This window comes from Engraulis encrasicolus, chromosome 20 (genome assembly GCF_034702125.1).
Source record: "Engraulis encrasicolus isolate BLACKSEA-1 chromosome 20, IST_EnEncr_1.0, whole genome shotgun sequence".
NCBI classification, from domain to species: Eukaryota; Metazoa; Chordata; class Actinopteri; order Clupeiformes; family Engraulidae; genus Engraulis; species Engraulis encrasicolus.
In genome coordinates, this window is record NC_085876.1 from 40,510,998 (window position 1) to 40,530,867 (window position 19,870).

General features: G+C 42.3%; 2 long non-coding RNA genes and 1 pseudogene across 2 annotated transcripts; 1 reads left to right on the forward strand and 2 right to left on the reverse strand.

Moving 5' to 3' along the window:
* LOC134436037 (zinc-binding protein A33-like) overlaps window positions 1-17,591 on the reverse strand; it is a 52,283-nt pseudogene extending 34,692 nt beyond the window's left edge.
* On the forward strand, window positions 11,651-14,777 carry LOC134436638 (uncharacterized). Its single transcript, XR_010032243.1, has 4 exons — window positions 11,651-11,716; window positions 12,300-12,394; window positions 14,314-14,474; window positions 14,565-14,777. It is a non-coding gene; the product is annotated as an uncharacterized LOC134436638 (long non-coding RNA).
* Window positions 14,880-16,773, reverse strand: LOC134436637 (uncharacterized). Its single transcript, XR_010032242.1, has 3 exons — window positions 16,661-16,773; window positions 15,565-15,636; window positions 14,880-15,455 (listed from the first exon to the last, which is right to left on the reverse strand). It is a non-coding gene; the product is annotated as an uncharacterized LOC134436637 (long non-coding RNA).
* Window positions 17,592-19,870: the final 2,279 nt, after the last annotated feature.

The following is a 19,870-nucleotide window of genomic DNA, read 5'->3' on the forward strand; positions in this document are numbered from 1 at the left end:
GTGATATATAGCACCTTATATTGGTTGGTACCTGAGTGCAAGATGCTTTGGCCTCTTTACAAACTTCCTTCATATCTATTCAAAATGCATTACTGCATAAATAAAATGAAGTATATGATTTTCACACGCTCAAGATCTTGTCCTGATGGTAACTTAGAAACACTTGATGGTACCTTCCTGGAGCGGGTTAGTTCTTATAAATATCTTGGTATTTGGCTAGACCAAAAGCTCACATTTGAGGTACACATAAATAATCTTTTAAAAAAGCTAAGACCTAAGGTTGTGGTTTTTAATTTCGTTTGAAAAAATGTTTTTCATTTTTAGCAAGAAAAAGGCTGGTTCAAAGTACTTTTCTCTCAGTGTTGGATTATGGGGATACAATTTATATGCATGCGCCCTTATGTCTCCTAAAGAAGCTGGATGCAGTTTGTCATTCAGCATTGCGATTTGTAACAGGTGCCCCCTCAAGAACCCACCATTGTGATCTGTACTCTAAAGTCCAATGGCCATCCTTGTATTTAAGGCGTAAATTGCATATGTTACTTTTTATTGCAAAGGTACTGTTGGGCAAACTTCCCTACTATATCTGTAATTTATTGACTTTTTGTACTTTATCTTATGGCACACGTTCCTCACACAAGTTACTACTACAGTCTTGTACTCCTCGCACTGAATTAGGGAAAACAGGTTTTTCTTTTTATGCCCCATATTTATGGAATGAGTTGCAGAAGATATTATGTATGGACTCTCTGCCCTCATTAGATACTTTTAAGAGGGAAATTAATACAGTGTCATTGTTTCTGACTATGCGGTACATAGGCTACTTTTTTTTTTATCTCAAAATACGTTTTATGTAAACTTATTCTTCTTAATGTGTTTTTTGTACATTTATTTTCCTTTTTGTCTATGTGTTTGTCTGTGTCTGTAACTATATGTATGCTGCCATTTTGACCAGGACTCCCTGGCAGAAGAGACTGTAGTCTCAATGGGACAATCCTGGCTAAATAAAGGATAAATGAAAAATATGATAAAACATATTTAAGACTCTGTGTGCTTTAAAGTGGAAACTGTGTGCTAGTGTGTGTGTGTGTGTGTGTGTGTGTGTGTGTGTGTGTGTGTGTGTGTGTGTGTGTGTGTGTGTGTGTGTGTGTGTGTGTGTGTGTGTGTGTGTGTGTGTGTGTGTGTGTGTGTGTGTGCGCGCGCGTGTGCAACATGCATGCGTGCGCTTCTGCATGCGTATGAGTGTGTCTTTCAACAAATTAAATGACCAAAAGATGGCAGCACATTACAAGCTCATCGCAAGTGCCATGAATTCATAACGCGGGGTGGGAACTTTTTAACCTGATTCTCACGCAGATGGAACTTTTACCCTATAGGGCTGGAGGCTCACAGTGGAATCCCCTTCTGATGGACACAAATGTCACATTACCAAACATGTCATTACATTACATAACATTCAAAATCTCACATTACCAAACATGCCCTAGGAGATCAGGGTTGGGGGGATGTGCAGTGGATCACATGTTGATGCAAAGATGCATCGTCACATTTTTTCACTTCCAATCCGATCCCGATATCTAAATTTGGATATCTGCCTCACATATATGCATGGGTTTCAACTTGAGGTAGGCCCAAGCAGACTATTTGGTCAGAAAAGATAGTCAGAAGAACAGGAAACAAATTGATTAGCAAAAAGTAACAAGTAAAAAAGTAACAATCCCATCCTGAAAACACATATGCAAGTGATATGATTTCAAATTAACATTGCACCTGACTCAATGTCTCTATCAGGAAAATTCAAATCCGATCCAATCTTTGAAATATGTTGATATCTGAACCCGATACCGATACAGTGATACCGATATCCAGGGCTCTAAATTAACTTTTTCCACCACCAGCCAATTTGGCTAGTAGACATTTTTTCTTACTAGCCAAATGGAAGGTCAACTAGCCATTTTTTTCTCACCAAAATAAACCATGCGTTAATTATGTTCCTTTTAATTATTTTATTAAACTAGGCTATGTCCTCAACACAGATAAACAATATAAATATTATACTCAATATAATTCAGTCTATTCTATAATTATTTAGTAATTATATTTTTATTACCTGCATTTCATTATTTTTCATTCCATTTCCATATACTGCACAGACAGCCAAACACTAGCCTATTACCTCACACACCATCACCCAAACCTCATATACAGTATAGGCCTACAACTCACACAAACACAGCATGCCTTCAACACTAATGTCCCACACATACCAGACTTTCAATATAGCCAAACACACACACACAACCAAACACTGCAAAACCTCATATCCCCTACACAGCATCACTTCACACACATTGGGTTAAATACCATGGACAATGCACAGAAGACAGGTGAAGGGGAGAAGAGATGAAGGGAGGAGAAGGAGACGAGAGGAGGACAGGAGACACCCCCCCGCGCGCGCGCACACACGCACACACACCTACACAGTGCGTGAATGATGTCTGCATTGTGTGTTTATGCTGCTGCTGCGTGACACCTTCAAGTTCCTCCAGGTCAAATTCATATTAGCTTTACTTACGATGCGCTTGGAATGACAATTACCGTTATGCTATGTCAACTAGATATCCAATAACACCACGGAGACCATGCTTACTTTGTTACTTTCGTCGCTAGTTTTTGTTATCTTTTTTTCACTTACTTGTGTCATACCCGTGCAGGGTCTTTGCGATGGCGTGGGCGTTATTAGGAAACGACAACTCCATCGTTTGTAGTTGCGAGGACCTCGCAAATATCAGACGGCTTCTGACGGCAACGACACTGTTTTGACAGACAGCTGTTCTAACTCCTGTCCCTCCACTCACGCGCGCCGTTTTCGCTCCACCAATACTCTATTTCACTGTCACAACGCTGCTATTACTTGCATTCATCGACACATAACCGTGCTTTAACCACTGCCACATTATTTTTCATCAGACCAAAACCTACAAAACCAAAGTAATCCGCGCTAGTCCGCTCATTGAACATATTTTATCAACACTAGTTCCAGCGCGCGGGTATCAAACACGCAGCCAATGGATGTGAGGCTGCCTTATTGTGATTAACGGTCAGCCAATGGGTGTGAGCTACATCATGACGGTAGGACTAATGTTCATGGGTAATGTAGGCGACGTTTTGACGTTCATCAGACGGCAGCTACAGATCTATGCGTGCAGCTGTTTAACATTCAGTCGGGCGCGCGCTACCGGACAATTTGGCTAGTGGATGATTTTTTCTACCAGCCAAAATGATTTTTCACCCGCATTTGGCGTGTTGGCGTGCGTTAATTTAGAGCCCTGCCGATATCCCATCCCTAATGCAAACCCCTCCTGAATGGAGCTCCACATCTACTGACAGCTGATTTTGTTTTGGTGGAGTGAATTGGCCTCAAGTTGCACGTTTCAAGAAAATACAAAATGACAATAGCAAGACGGAAATAGTAAACTTTATTAATGACAGTGTTTCATTTAACATGCATCTTATATTAAAATGGAGATGCTGCTTCAAAAGCTCAATGATGTTAGCCTGATTATCAACGATGTTCAAATCTCTTCGAGACTTGGTCTGACCCAGAGCATAAAAATTAACATTTCCCAAACGGCATGGTTGACACGTTTCCCTTGGTTTGCTATAGGTTGTTTGCTTATCGACAAAGTGGGAGGAATTTGCGGGAATTCAGAGAGTACTTGCATTGCTCTTGACCTGGGCCTCGTTTCCCGATAACGATGGTTCTAAGCCTTACGTGTGTCGTTAGCCAGTGATCCTACGAATGTTCTTAGATTTCCTACGACTGTTTCCCAAAGACACTCGTACATGAACGCGCATGCACAGCCTCTAAGATCATTCGTAGCGTCGCTCTTAAGGATCGCTGTCCACATATGTGGTGCTGAAGTGTCCTCGGAGGGAACTGCACCGTCATGCTGCTAAACCATTTACAAAATGTAAGGCGTGTGTCAGTATCAAAAGTTGTTTTCTATAGGGGTGGGACTACATTTGTAGCGGTTTGCAACTATCGACAGGAGTTATTGTTGGCAAATTAAATAAAATGCACACACACAATGAAATCATGCAAAACCAGGAGCTACGCCGTTAAACCAAGCAAAGCACGTGCAGTTGGCTTGGAATGCGCATTTGGGGAGCGGCGCGCAAAGTACCGCGCACTCAAGGCTTTAACTGTGAGGAACATTTTGCACGGCAGTCTGCTATTAAAACAAAACATCTACACGAATCCCCATCACTGCCTTTTTTATGTCATAGTTTACCCTTAGCCTACAACTATCGTGTCTTTTCTGCTTCGCCTTCCCTTTCTTAGGGTAGGCCTACTTGAAAATGAAAGAGGGCGCAACGACTCGCTGACCGTTTTTCTTTTTTTTAATGTTTCGTTAGTGACCTTCCGACATCACCACTCTTGTCTCTGGTCGCCGAAGCCCCCTATTTTGGTGTGGATTAGTGTTGGATTTATCAAATTAAAAATGAGTACATATGTCCCCCAAAACAATATTTTTTCTCTGTTTTAACACTTAATATGTTGTCTTTTCACTATTCTCCATCTAATGAATAGATTGAATGTTTTGAAAATGATAGCATTTTGATTTTATTCACTGTTTACCAAACGTCCCAACTTCATCGGAGTTGGGGTTTGTATTTTGTGTGTGGATGCCTTGTTCTTGTTCACGAAGCACCCACACAAATTATGATTGATCACAGTTTAATAATGCCCTGATGTATCAAACACAGCTGAACTATTTTACTGCCTGTAAAATATTTTCCAAACACATTGCTTTTATTTTATACACTTACACAATTAATGTTACCTTCTTATTTTCGTTACAGAGTCAACTGTGGTGCCATGATATTTACACTCCTGTCTTAAAACAGCAACTTGAAGCGCAAGTTTCCTCTTTTCCTGTGGGTGTCTCCACTGTGCCATGCCTCTCGCGTCTTAAAACAGCAATCTTATGCGCAAGTTTCTTCTTTTCCCTTCATATCCTGTGGGTGTCTCCACTGTGCCATGCCGTTACGATCAATCTTAGCGCGTTAAGACTACTCCAGATCACTCGTGGATTTCTCTTAGAGTTACGTGTCAACCTGCGATGGTTCTTTGCTAAGTTGGCTTTGGGAAACGCTCCGTGAGCTCTACGATGGTGTTACGTGTGAACTTAAGTAGCACGTAGCGTTAAGTAGTACTTAAGGCCCTTTTGGAAACGAGGCCCTGACTAGTTGTAACGCTGAAAGTGTTGCGTCACTAGGAGGGCACAGCCTGGCTACAATGATGTAGTGATTTTCCCAAAGGACTGTCCAAACATTTCCATGCCATGTGGGGCCACCAGTTCTGTTTAGACTAATATGTAAATATGGTGTCAATTTGTAACACCTCTATGTGGAGGGCAGCAGGTTGTGTGAACAGACACCCTCTTTGGGAATCAAATATTTTCATGTCATTTACATTTTTTTGGCCCATTTTGCCTAACCAGCCTTTGATTCATAATTGGTGGCCCAGACCGTTATACACTATGTGGAAAATTAAGGACTGACATGATATAGCCTAGCAATGCACACATACACACACACACACACACACACACACACACACACACACACACACACACACACACACACACACACACACACACACACACACACACACACACACACACACGCACACACATAACATATACTGTACAACACACAGACACAGACACAGACACAGACACAGATGAAGGACTGACATGATATAGCCTAGCAATGCACACACACACACACACACACACACACACACACACACACACACACACACACACACACACACACACACACACACACACACACACACACACCAGGGCTTGACATTAACTTTTGCACCCACCGGCCACTGTGGCTAGTGGTTTCCCCGAGTTACTAGCCATTTAGGTATTCCTCTAGCCACAGATTTTATATTGTTTTTTTCCCTTTATCATGATGGTGTATGGTGTATAACCTCAGAAGATGTGGTGCTAAAGCAAGATGAGTGTAGCTTTTTACATGGAAGTTTATTAAGCAAATAGAAACTGAGTTACTGAAGTTTTTCTTGAACTTAAATACAAGCTATTGATACACACGGGGCAAACGGCAGAATTAGACTACGTATGATGCGTATGTCATACCAAGTAATTAGCTGCCAGCCAAATTGTCTAGTGACACTGTAAGTATTACTAGCCACAGCCAACTTTTACCAGCATTTGGCTGGTTGGCAGGTGCCAGTGTCAAGCCCTGACACACACGCGCACACACGCACAAACACACCCCTATCTGTGCTGACCCACTGTTATCACGGTCTTCACAGGAATAATCCTTAGAGGAAGGACCTCACAGTTTACATTAAAATATGGGAACACTCTCTCAGTGAAATTGTGTCTGACAGCGAATATGTCTATGTTATTATCAGGGTCAGAGAATGACAGTTCTCCTCTGCCCCAGTCCAGCTTCACTCTGATCCTCTGGAGTTTCTGCTTCAGAGTTAAAAATGTTATGTAACGTGATGTACATGCTCCATATCTACCATCGTAAAACATATACCACCGCCCACTTAAGGATCCGAACTTTCTCTTCCTCTGGACAGACTCTGCCATCACACCCACATCCCATGATGTGTTGTTCCCAACCTCCACATCCCAGCAGTGTGTCCCTGAGTTAAAGCCCTCAGAGCCCAGGACACAGGGATACTCATCAAATCTCTCTGGATTATCAGGCAGCTGCTGTTTCTCATCACCATGTCTCACACTGGTCAGATCCTCAGACAGGATCAGTTCTGGGTGTGCAGTGTTGGGGTCCAGAGTAACAGGAGCTGCAGAGAGGAAGAAACCACACAGAAGCTGAACAATAAAGATGCGTTCAGGACGACAAAAACCTGTGACGGTGCCCCTTCCTGCACCTAATCTCGAACCAAAAGTCTGAGCATGCGGGACCGGAAACTTGTTTTGTCCTCTGCGTACCATGACAACAATGTGTATTTCAGCAGGTTTATCTGGGTAACAAATGGGCACATACAGAACAGTGCAGAGCCTGATACATGTGTGTGTGTGTGTGTGTGTGTGTGTGTTGTGGGGGGGTGGGGGGGGTGTGCATGTGTGTGACTGTACATGTAGAGTGGAGAGGTGTTTGGATGTGCGTGTGTGTGTGTGTGTGTGTGTGTGTGTGTGTGTGTGTGTGTGTGTGTGTGTGTGTGTGTGTGTGTGTGTGTGTGTGTGTGTGTGTGTGTGTGTGTGTGTGTGTCTGTGTGTCTGTGTGTGTGTGTGTGTACTACTTACTGAACTGAACAATCTCCTGCATTTTCTCCCAGACTCTGAACTTCAAGTTGTCCAGGTGCTTTGCCACATTGATCAGAGCTCCTGAAAGCTTCTCTGGATTCTGCAGTGTGCACTGGGCTCTGGAATAACATTCAGGAGTCAGTGCTGCTGTGTGGGTTTGGGTTCAGAACCACAGACAAGAGAGAGACAGGAGGCACATCACTCACCTTTTCACTGTGCTCTTGTAGTTCTGGAAAGAAATAGAATATTGTAAAAAAAAACGAAAAAAAAAACCTTGTTTTGAATTCATTTATTTTATTCATTAATTGCATTAATCAATACCATGATTTTCAACATACTGCGTCCCATACTTATGCAGACAAGTAATGACATAGATACACACATGCACACATAAAGCCTATGTGTATTATATAATATCCTGTAATATTCTCAGTCTGTGGAACTATCTTTTGATTTCTTTTTCACTAACAGCTCTGTTCAAAACAGTAACTGATGGACAAACAAAGAGTGAAAAGGTGGTTATATTGTGATGGGAGGTTCGGAAATAAAATATATGGTATGATTTTATGATTCAGCACATCTCATTGTACTACACCTAAACAAAAGCATTGATTCTAATGCAGTAGTTTCATTCAAGTGTGTCTGATTTATTACAACAACAAAAAGGACAGGTGCATGGACAAACACACAGCTGGACAACCCAAGGTCCGGCAGGCGAAGGCACAATAATAATCTCATTGCCTAAAGACGGAGTGTAACCTACTTGCAGGAAAGTGACATCATCAGCTTCCATCTCCTCTTCTATGGCTCTGACTGATTCTGAAAGAGATGAGATCTCTCTGCTCATCTTTTCAATCTTCTGCTTCATCATCTGACTCTTCTGCTCCTCTTCCTCCCTCAGTGCAGCTATCCTGGCTACCTCTTCATCTCGTAGAAACTGGTGAAGCCTCTCAAACTCCTCCTTGATCTGCCTCTCTGTGTTATGAACTTGAGTCTAAAAACAAACACATCAGAAACATATTACAATTAGTCAATTAAAGCTTATATGTAAACCCTCAAATCAACATGACACGTCTTCCTTAAAGGGACACTGTGCAGGAAATGGACACAAAAGGTTCTGCAACTATGCTGCTCATTGAAACTAGGCTGCCTATTGCCAAATTTGATCTTTACATGAAAGTTTACTAAGTAATAAACACATATTTCCTAGTATGGTCCAATTAGAGTCATTTTTGCAGCTTAAAATGGCTATCTTTGGAAATTCAAAATGACGGACCATGGAGAAGATCCCTCTTTTCATGTATGAAAAGTGCAATTTTTCCAGTCATAATGAATACTTAGAATTTGATGGTGGTGGTAAGTATTCATGAAAAAGGTAACATTAGTGAATGGGCAGCATGAATTCTGGAAATAAACAACTAAAAATTTCACACAATGTCCCTTTAATGTACTGATTCATGTCTCACCTTAATGTGAGCTGCTGTTTTATCACAGAGCAGTTTAACTTCTTCAAATGTCTTCAGCTTCTCCTTTAAGGGCTTGATCTTGATATTAATCTCATCCTGAAAGGAAGTAACACTATTTTAGGTCACAAAGTAATGTCAAAATTATGGTGTTATAATCGGGACAAAAGTTCCACGAGCGCCACTTACTGCATACGCGAGGTATTTTATTCTGCGCGCGCGTGTATACACTGTCGCGCGCGCGATTTTGCTCTGCGCGCGCGCGCAAACGCTGCCACGCGCGCGCAAACACCGTCTCACGCGCGAGAGGTGACATGAATTTCCTCACGCGCGCGAGCAGAAATATGAATATTTAAATTATCTCCTCCCACTGGTTAGCATAACAAATGAGGCGGAAGTTTCCCAGGTAGCAAAGTTTATCTGGTCCATGGTTGGCCCGATCCTTTTTTCGCGAGTGATAACAGTCGGTCCGATTCTGGCTTTGTCCGCGGCCCAATAATGGTCCTATGACCGTATGCCGACAGTGTCGGCTCAGTGTTGGCTCAGTTACTGCATGAGACTGACAGTTATTTTCAGTGTCGGCAGAGTGTTGGCTCAGTTAGGCTAGCCTACTGCATGAAGTGACAGTTATTTTCAGTGTTCTATGAAGTGTTGGCTGAGTCACGGTAACCAGTGTTCCAGCCGAGCCGACTCTCAGCCGACAGTGCCGACATTCTGCCAAGATTGGGCCGACTGTTCTTAACGGTTTTTGCTACCTGGGTTGTTTAGTCCATAATAGTCAAACACATCTCAGATCTCAATTGTTGATAGACTATCGTTGCTACGGTGACTGCAACCGACCACCTTTGAAACACAACTGAAACGCAACTCACGGCTGCTGCTGACAAGGGCATTCACCTCTTTATTCGTAAACCCATTTTATTTTTGGTGGATGAAAACATTGTGTCCATATGCTATGTCTATGTTCGCCTTATTCACCCGGAACGTTCTAAAGACGTTGAGGGGTACACTTCAGGGGTACATTCGGCAACGCACCAGCTGTCACGGCGCTTCACTGTTGTGTGCCCAAATGTTCGTCCTCAAAGAGAAAAAAAATCCTTCCGTAGACAGACTTTCCACCGTTTCCCCAAAGAGCAGGCACTTCGCCGTGAATGTATAAATCACATCAAGAGGGATCCTGGTCCATATTTCAAGGTAAGATGCAAAATTATGTTCAATCATACGCATCAGCTAGCACAAATAAGCTAGCTCGCCAAACTTGTCATGACTCACGTAGCCTAATGACGCGAATGCCTCGGTGAAATAAAAAAATTATGAATGTGTAATTACACAACGCTACATTTATATGATATTTCCAGATCGCTATTTCAAGATTAGGCTTTTAATTGTGTGGTAAGCGATCCGATGGCCACTGATTTTGTGCTACCAGAACCAGTAGCATAGGCCTACTTGTGCCAAAATCAAGTTGTTTTGCTAACGAACTAAAATGCATACCCTGGTATTTATGGTTACAGATCAACGCTGAGACCAAGGTTTGCTCTGAGCACTTTGAGAAGCAGTGTTTTGTAAAGACCGCCCTTTGTATCACAAATCTTATAAAGGATGCTGTGCCAACTTCGCCTGGACTTCAGAGAGGCCAAAGAGGAGAATCATCATTGGCAGACCGAGGTTAGTTTGTTCAGTCAATATTCAACTGGCATGTGTTTAGCAACCCTCTAATAATAATAATAATAATAATAAACTGAGAATAGTTAGCCATAGGAATAGCCTACATTTAAATTTAGAGAAGACTGGAGAATTAGTGTATGTGCTGGAGATAATTGCACCGTTCCGCGGTGTCTCATTCAAATGAATTGCAAAGTAGCATGCTAGCTTTGGCTGTGGGGAGGGTTTTGAACAGGACTGGCCGCGCACGCCGACGCTGTCAGTGTGAAAGGCAGAGAAAAACACGCTGGCCGAAACTAAACTTTAGCATAAAGACCGCGTTCGTCCCGCGACCGTTCCGCCTTGGTATGTTTTGGCCCCTTACATATCGCACGAAGCAAAGCGCTCAGGCCTGGGCAGGTTGCCGTGGCAACGCTTCGCACAGCCCTGGTTGGTAGAGCTGTGAAGGATTTTGAATGCCAGGCAGCCAGTAGGGTACAGGGTACAGTACAGGGCAAGCTCGCTTTTATGCTGTTATTGAGAATTTGATTGAATGAGCAGGCGTTGTAAACTATTCTATGCATCAAAAAGCCTTATGTTCCGCGCAGTGCTCCTCCCTCCGAGTCCAACGACTTTTTAATAACTCACTTTTCTAAAGTTTTAACTTGGATTTCTGTCACGTTTAAACGCCACCGCTCCTGGATCTCTCTCTATGCTGTGCCCTGCCTAGTATTTCTGAGTCCCCTGAAATAGGCTGTCTGCATTCTCTTTTTTAATGCACTGGGCCCTTTCTTTCAAATTAGTCAGTTCGTTTCAGATCTTGTCATTTCTGCTATAGGTGACTGCTCAAGATGTGGCTTCCTGTAGTTCAGAGATAGTTTTCAAAACTGCCTCAAGCTTATATAGTAGTGTTAAGAATAAAGAGGTGTGGAACATATGGCCTATATTTGAATAGTTGTGGGAATAACTGTGGGAACATGGAGCAGCAAGAATAAGCTGTGGGACCAATGGGCTGTGGGAACATAGAGCAGCTGACCCCCAACAGGGTCTTCATGGTTGTATGACCTGAATACATTTTCAAAGCGGAGCCACAGGATGCGGGCTTCTACTCTGTTCCACTATTAGACTTTGTCCTGCACCTAGCCTCAGCGAGGTGGGATGTGCATACTCTTACTTTTATAAAAATGTTGTATATTGACCACTAATTCTGTGCATGCTGTCATATAGAGATGATGAACCATTCCTGAAGTTGGACGCCAGAATGCAGGAAGGTGCTGTTTAAGAGCCTAGGTAGGTATTTGCTCTCAAGACACTTGTCTGCCACAATTTAGGAAACACTGTCAAAGTGTGTGAATGACAAAGACCAGCTTACAATGAATTCTCTTCTCTTTTCTTTTCTTTCTGTGCTGTGTGGGACATGTTTGACATGTAAATAGACCACTAGGCTAGTTCAGTTGTTGGCGGTGGATTTATGTTGATTATAAATACAAGTCCTTTAGTAGGCTAGTAGGCTAACTAATTAATGTGAGCATGACCTACTGTGTCATGCTAAACAAGCAGGAAGCTGGGCATTCTTGGTGACTCTGAGAACTATAATACAGGCCAAGTCGTCATTGTTATAAGATGGTAATAACATCATCAAATATTTGCCCTGTTGAATGGATGTACGTTTTTGCGTCACATCCTGTTGATGCTAAAATTACGTGCACTGTTACATCAAGATTCATGAACTTGTCAGCAGTGCAGCCAGCCTTCTTTCTATGGCCGTAATGTAATCGTTTACAGCTCTCGAAATGAGCAGACAGCTCAGCTGCTTGGTGCATACTCTTACCAATCGGTCTATATTATTCCCTCTTGCATTATTTATTTTCAGGCGGTGGAAGAAGCACTTGCAGGTATGCTACCGACCAGGCTCCTCAACATCAATCCGAGACGGAAGATGAAACGGGATGAAGCAGTTAGATTGAGGTAAACATCTACACACCCCTGTTCAAATTCCAGGTTTTTGTTACGTAAAAAATGACAGAAAACAAACTTAAAGCTTTAAAAGGGAAGAATAGAAAATAAAACTTCTATTAACATTGTTGCATAAATATGCACACCCTTAAACTAATACCTTGCTGCAGCACCTTTGGCTTCCATCACCGCACTCAGTCTTTTGGGTAAGAGTCTATCAGCATGGCAAACATAGAAGTGACAATATTGGTCACTTTGTCACTTTGCAAAAAGTACTCCAAATCTGACAGATTGCGAATGCATCTCATCTGCACAGTCCTCCTCAGATTGCCCAACAGATGTTCCGTGTCATACAGGACTGAACTCTCCCACTCCCAGTCCAGGTCTCTGCGGTCTTCTGAAAAGGACAATCTCATCATCCCCCGAGCCAGACTCCGTACTGTTGGTGACAGAGCTTTTTGTGTTGCTGCCCCCACGCTCTGGAACAGTCTACCTCCCAACATACGCCAGGCCCCCACACTGGCTACGTTGAAATCACATCTATTCACAGAGGCATATGGACTTTAACTTCACTGGCCCATCCCCTCCCCATTTATGCCACTACAATGGCCCCTGTGGAACTGTTCTAAATTCCAACCTCCATGACTTAAGCCCCCGTTACAACTGAAGAACGATAATCACATAGCATGATGCTGTCACCTTCATGCTTCACTTAACGCTTGGTGTTACCTTGGCAATGAGGTGTTGTTACCTTTTGTAATTATGTCCAAAATGTTAAACCTCGGTTTCACCTGACCATAATACATCTTCCCACATGCATTTGGGAGATTACAGAAGTATTTTTTGCAAAATGTACTCCACCGAGATTTAACTTTTTGGTCATAATTCGAAAGGGTATATTTGGCACAAAACATCACCCCAACAACACCATACTTTAAGTGAAGGGAGCCTTGTTGGGTGTTGGGTGATCTGAGGAGGACTGACTGTGGGAGATTGCACTCGCAATCTTTCTGATTTGGAGGGCTTTGCAAAGAGGGGTGAACGAATATTGCCATATTAATGTGTGCCATGCTGAGACTCTTACCCACAAAAGACTGTGCTGTAATGAAGGCCAAAGGTGCTGCAACTAAGTATTAATTTAAGGGCGTGTACATTTTTGCATTGCATTGCATTGATTAATAGTTTCGATTGAAGGAGGGAAAAGCTGTGAATTTATTTGTCTTTCTATTTTTTTTTTACATCACAAAAACCTGACATTTGAAGAGGGGTGTGTAGACTTTTGGGAGCCACTGTACATGTAGAAATTATGTGTTCATATCTCTAACCCTCTTGGTTTAGCATGATAATGAAAAGAACTGTGAGCAAAAATGTGGCAAGCAGAAAACCAGAGTGGCTAGTGACTTGGGAAAACCCAACTGTGGCCGGAGAGCAAAACATTAATGTCAAACCCTTGTCTGTACCCAGACATGGGTTCCTACCAGGTGTACGGGTACCCAAACACAACCACATCGTATGCAAAGCGCAAGTCTGAACTAAATTTTCTACACACATGTACCTAAAAAGTGTACCACAGTCACCGTGTAGTTTGAATACTTTTACTTGAAGGAGAGGATTGTGCACACAGGTGCAGTACGAAGGTCAACTGTAGTTTTCAGAGTGAGGAGTCTGCACACTTAGAATCGTTTTTGTTGCGTTTTATTTTTTCATGGCAGGATAACGTACCTCAACAGTCTTCTTCAGATTCTCTACAAACACAGTCTGAGTGGTGATTAGAACATGCCTGGCATTCAAGGGTGTGGCCAGTTTGTTAACCCTTTACACTCTACACTTTACAATTAGAATTATTGTACGCTGTCTGGACAAGATGTAGAATACAACTGAGCGACAGTGATATGTCATGTTCTTAATACTGTTATATCCTGTCATTACAGACAAGGCGGCCGGAAACTTTGATGACCTCAATGACACTGGCTAGGTGAAGGACATCAACAAAATGGCATCAGGTCACCAGACATCAGCTCATAATCCACAACGTCATCAACCATTTTGCGCCAAAAATGAAGCCGTTCACATACCATGGCATCCTAAGCAGGTAATTTCATACCTCTCAGTAACCTCAGAATGTATTAACAGAATAAACAAAATCATCACTTCCCATAATTTCTACCACATGTTTCAATAGGCAGCACTACACTACTGTGCAACAGTGAGAGAGAGCGGGCAAGGACAAGTAAAGCGGACCTACACTACAGCAAGACTTTGACACTTCTCCACGTTAGAGGCAGCCATCACCCCCACCGTTGAGCAGCGGCTATGTGTAACCCCCAAAAGAGGAGATGATCCGACGATGTGTGTGTGGTGCGTGTGTGTGTTGTATGATATTGTAACACTTCAGTCCTTCTTTTATACTATACAGTGTATACGTACATAATATACATTTGTGGGTTTGTTTAAAAACCATTGCTGAGGTTAAGAAATGCATTATGACAAATACATCTGATTCAGGTGTACTGTCTTTTATTTGCCACAAATAAATCACATCCTGGAAACCTGTACGATGTGTGGATTTAAAGATCTGCCAGATCTTTGTGACGGCACAGGATTGCAGTGGAACCCAAACATAGCCTACGAACTCCCACGCCATCTCACCAACTGCCGATATGCAGTATGCCTGATTTTTCCTGTACAGCAAAGAAATGTAGAGATTGTGCCTTCATCAAGAATAGGTCATTTGGAATCACAACTATTATTCAATTTATTTGTGCGTGTGGTGTTGCTATTGCTGTTATTATTATGTTACTAGTGACCCCTTTAGTTGAGTTCAATAGTCTACATGAAATCTCTGCACTTGTGTTACCACTATTGGGATTGGCAGCTCCCTAAATGAAAATGAGAAAAACTTGCCTGGATGAAATGTTATGAACTGTATGCGTTGTGCTGCTTGCTGAAGTAACATGACACCCACATCACCTTCCAGAAATAAAGTGTATACAGGCTACCTAACCAGAGTCCTAGAGACCTATTGCTGCTGTGTGATGAAATCCAGGCAAAGGCCCAAAAGCTTTGGCAATTGCTGCAACATGTAAAAAAGGTAGACAGATTAGGCCCCTGCAGATATGGCATGTGTAAATTCTTTAACCAATTAAATGGCTTGGGCCAGACAAGCTGGGTTGCACACTGACCTCTTCCATGTTGCCCATGTGGTTTCGTTGGCTGTGTGTGACAACCTCCGTACAAGGGCCGCCGATCAGCAACTGAAGGCAGATTTATTTATTTATTTTTTAAAATGTCTGCACCTTTTTTATTAAATGTATTGCATTGCACTGGTATCACATTGCATTAAATGTACTAGCCAAGTGACACAGAGAGCAGGTAAATACAGTGTATTGATCTGTACCATTTATGTCACTTCTTAAAGATTCCATTATTCAACTCTATATTCGAAGAGGCCGGTATTGTTCTACCATTTTCCACGAACCAGTCAACTTCCTGGGAGTAATTGCAGTACTTTGAGAAAGTGATCTTTCTAGCCTAATCATTCATTGTGCTTGTCAGTATTGTAGTGTCATTGTTTATTTACAGTGTGTCGACGCCATCTACTGGATACTCAGCGCACGGTTCATTTTCTAGCCACTTCATCATTTCATTCCAAAGCACAGAGTGAGCTCTTTGATGCAATGTAGGCTAAATTCACCTAGAGCTCTAGTTGTGTATATCCAATGACTTATGTAGACCTCCTTTTGTATACCCGTTGTGGATCGCTGAATACATAGCCTACATTAAATCCATATTTCAGCCTCCGGTCTCAAGTCAACTGCGGCCGTCTTGCCCACTGTCGTCACCAGCTATGGAGAACAGTGGCAAAATGAATGATTGTTCCAACCGATTTCAATAAAGGTTCTCTGATCTGACCGCTTGAATTGACTATCCGGCTCCCTCTTTTATTGCAATGCTTACCGGCAAAAGTATCAAACACACTTGAATCCTTATAGCCTACATTACAAATATCTGAATGGACCATCGTAGGAAACAGGTTTGTACCGGTATGTCTCTCAGTCATGCAGCACACGGAGCTGGATTTCAGTGAAACATTGCACTTACAACATGTTAACTTAAGGTCTCTGTAAACGTGCATTTTGGTCTTCTTTGCAAAACAACTTTGTCATCATGCCAAATGCCTAGCCTGCTAACTTTAAGCTCTTAAAACGCACTCGTCGCGAGCAAAATGAAGCTTGACAGGACACGAACCATAGCATATTTGATGAAATGTCTACTCACTTTATTCCTCATCTGCTGTCTGCGAATCTCAACAAGTTCGCCCATGAAATAAACAATTAAAAACAATGTTTTAATAAAAATGGGTAAGCAATAGAGGTATATGCAACCTTCAGTCATTCCACTCGTCAGTAAACGCCAGCTGCAGTTACCGTAGCAACGATATCAATATTGCTCTTGAGATCTGTGTCTGATTATTTCAGACTAAACAAACTTCCGCCTCGTTGGTTATGCTAATCAGTGGGAGGAGATTATTTAAATATTCATATTTCTGCTCGCGCGCGTGAGGAAATTCATGTCACCTCTCGCGCGTGAGACGGTGTTTGCGCGCGCGTGGCAGCGTTTGCGCGCGCGTGCAGAGCAAAATCGCGCGCGCGAGAGTGTCTACACGCGCGCGCAGAATAAAATACCTCGCGTGGGCAGTAAGTGGCGCTCGTGGACCTTTTGTCCACATAATGACGCCATACAAAATAACATTTGCTAAATTATTACAGGGGTTAGGTTAAAACACCATGTAACAATATGAATAATTTCTCACCCTGCGTTCAGGTGCTGCTTCATCTATGGGTCTAAAGTTGTGATTGTTGTGTTTCACTGAGTCTCGACAAACCCAGCACACAGTTTCTTTATCATCTAGACAGAAGGCCTTGAGTTTCTCACTGTGCAGACTGCAGAGCACCTCAGACCCTGCTGAAGCTCTCTGACTCATCAACTGTAGGAAGATCTCACACAAGTTCCTTAACGCCATGTTGGGTGGATAATACTCTTTTGAGCATTTTCTCCTGCAGAAGGGACATTCTCTGGATCCCTTCGTCTCCCAGAACTGCTGCAGACAGGCCTTACACACACTGTGGGCACACGTGAGTAAGACAGGATCCTTGTAGATGTCACAGCACACAGGACAGGTAAGATCTTCTTCAAACTTTGATGCCATTGTCTCCTTCACAAGACAAAACAGTAAAACATAGTCACCACCTGCATGAGAGGACACTACTGTCACAGCACACAGGACAGGTGAGATCTTCTTCGAACTTTAATGCCATTTTGCCCTATACAATATAAAACAGTAAAACATAGTTACCGGTATGGATACCTATTCAACTCCTCTCTCTCTTTCCCTTTCCCTCTCCCTCTCCCTCTGTGTGTGTGTGTGTGTGTGTGTGTGTGTGTGTGTGTGTGTGTGTGTGTGTGTGTGTGTGTGTGTGTGTGTGTGTGTGTGTGTGTCTTGCCGTACAACTAATGGCCACTGGATTAATGTAACCAGCTGATCAGGCGCATATGAATTCACCATATGGGGACGTTCCATTTAAATATTACATTAGGTCAGTGGTTTTCAAAGTGGGGGCCAGGGACCCCCTGGGGAGCTGCGAGGCTATGCCAGGGGGTCCGCGGCAAGTTGGCAGGAAAAATATAGTGATATAAAATGAATCATTTAATAAATTGAATAACTTAAGTAGCCAAAATAGACCAAAATAAGCTAAACAATTCCAGTGGAATAATTTTCTTTACAATATTTATATTTGTATTGTGCCTTCTATAGTAGCCAACTTGAATGGGTTTAGGAATGCACCAAATTCATTGCTTGGTTGGAATCTACTGATATATGGGGGGCCTTGTCATGGTAAAGTTTGGGAGCCCCTGCATTAGGTAGGCCAAATTGCAACATTTGAACCAAAACAGTGCAAGAAAATTCCATAATTGTCAAAGTTTAAAGTATTTATAATACACCAGCTCTTGACACCTGTTGCAGCCCGTTTACTTTCACTTTTGATTTGGTGGAATAAGAAACAATCTCAAAGTTTTAACTGTCAATGTATTAATAAAAACATCCTCCATTCATTCTGCAAGCCATTAAACGAAAGGAAAATATCTTCTATTTAAGTAAAAAGTGTCACACACCTGTTCAAGTGTTACGAGGAAAATAGGTGCCGTCTGTGCCTCAGCCTTCACTTCCTCATTCCCAAAGGAGGGAGAGGTAGAGGGGAAGAGGGAGGGACTCAGACAGGCAGAAGCAGCAGGCAGTGTACTGTCTAAGGTATTCCACTGCAGGAGATAGTCAAGCTAACGTACTGTATGTCAGTAACATTAGCAAATCCTTCAAAGCAACTGATTAACGTTTTTGTCACAAGACCCCATTTTGACATTCCAAATTTCTGGGGATTTTCACAACAAGAAATAATACATGACTGTGCTACATGAGTTATAAGGTATTACACCTTTAGATATTCATGACTTTATGATTCATGATGTATTATATTTCTAAAAATATATATATATATTGACTAGTTATGTTTGTATTAATTATTCTAAATAGTTGAAAATACTGTCTTAATGTCACGTATAGATATTTGAAAACAGAAGGTTTTGGTGTGAGAAGGTGACATCAGTGATGGTACAAGAAGGAGATAAGTCAGGCTCGTTGTTTTCCGGTATCCCGTTGACGTCAGGTGAACGCCCCTTTAGGAGACCATCCGAGTTTGAGAGTGAATTACGCCTCTAGAGTGCATTTGTGGGATTGAATCCTTGGATGACAGTTCAGATTTCGGATGTCAAAATGCAAATTGACGTGTGTCCTCCTCGACACTTCCACCTTGAAATAAAACAAAGGGGTGAAATAGGTTTGTGTTGTGTGTCTTATTCATTGCACATCATCCAAAGACGGAACATAGGTGTGTTTCACATACTATTCAATTATGCCATCGTATATGTTTGGGTAGCAGCAACTGTGTAGATGAGGTAATTAGCAATATTACATAACATTGGTTGCTCTTTCTATCGTAGGCTAATTTGGCGATAACGTCCAGCATGTTCACAATGTAGGCTAGCTTCAGCGCAATTCACCGACAAAAGGCTCCCAATTCCGAGCACTTTTCAGGTCATGGTATTTCCGTTACTGTTTATTATTCCTTTATAGGCCTACAGTTGTGCTGATTTCGCTCACACTTGCAGTCCTGGCTTTACTGCTGCAGGAACTGTGATTAGTTTGGTCGTTGCTGTGGAAACGGTTGAATAATTTTAGTCCTAAAGTTAAATAGGGAAGCGGCCAGGGCGAGTTTGAAGCCAGAATGTCGTCGTGCAATTAAAGTTCCATCTCTTTCCAGCTGCCGTTACGACACCCTTCATTACAATGCTGTCTATGGCCGTTTGACTCGGTTTTAAATGTCATCACCGTTTCAAATTGTAGGCCTAGGTTATAGCCTTGACATCTCTTTA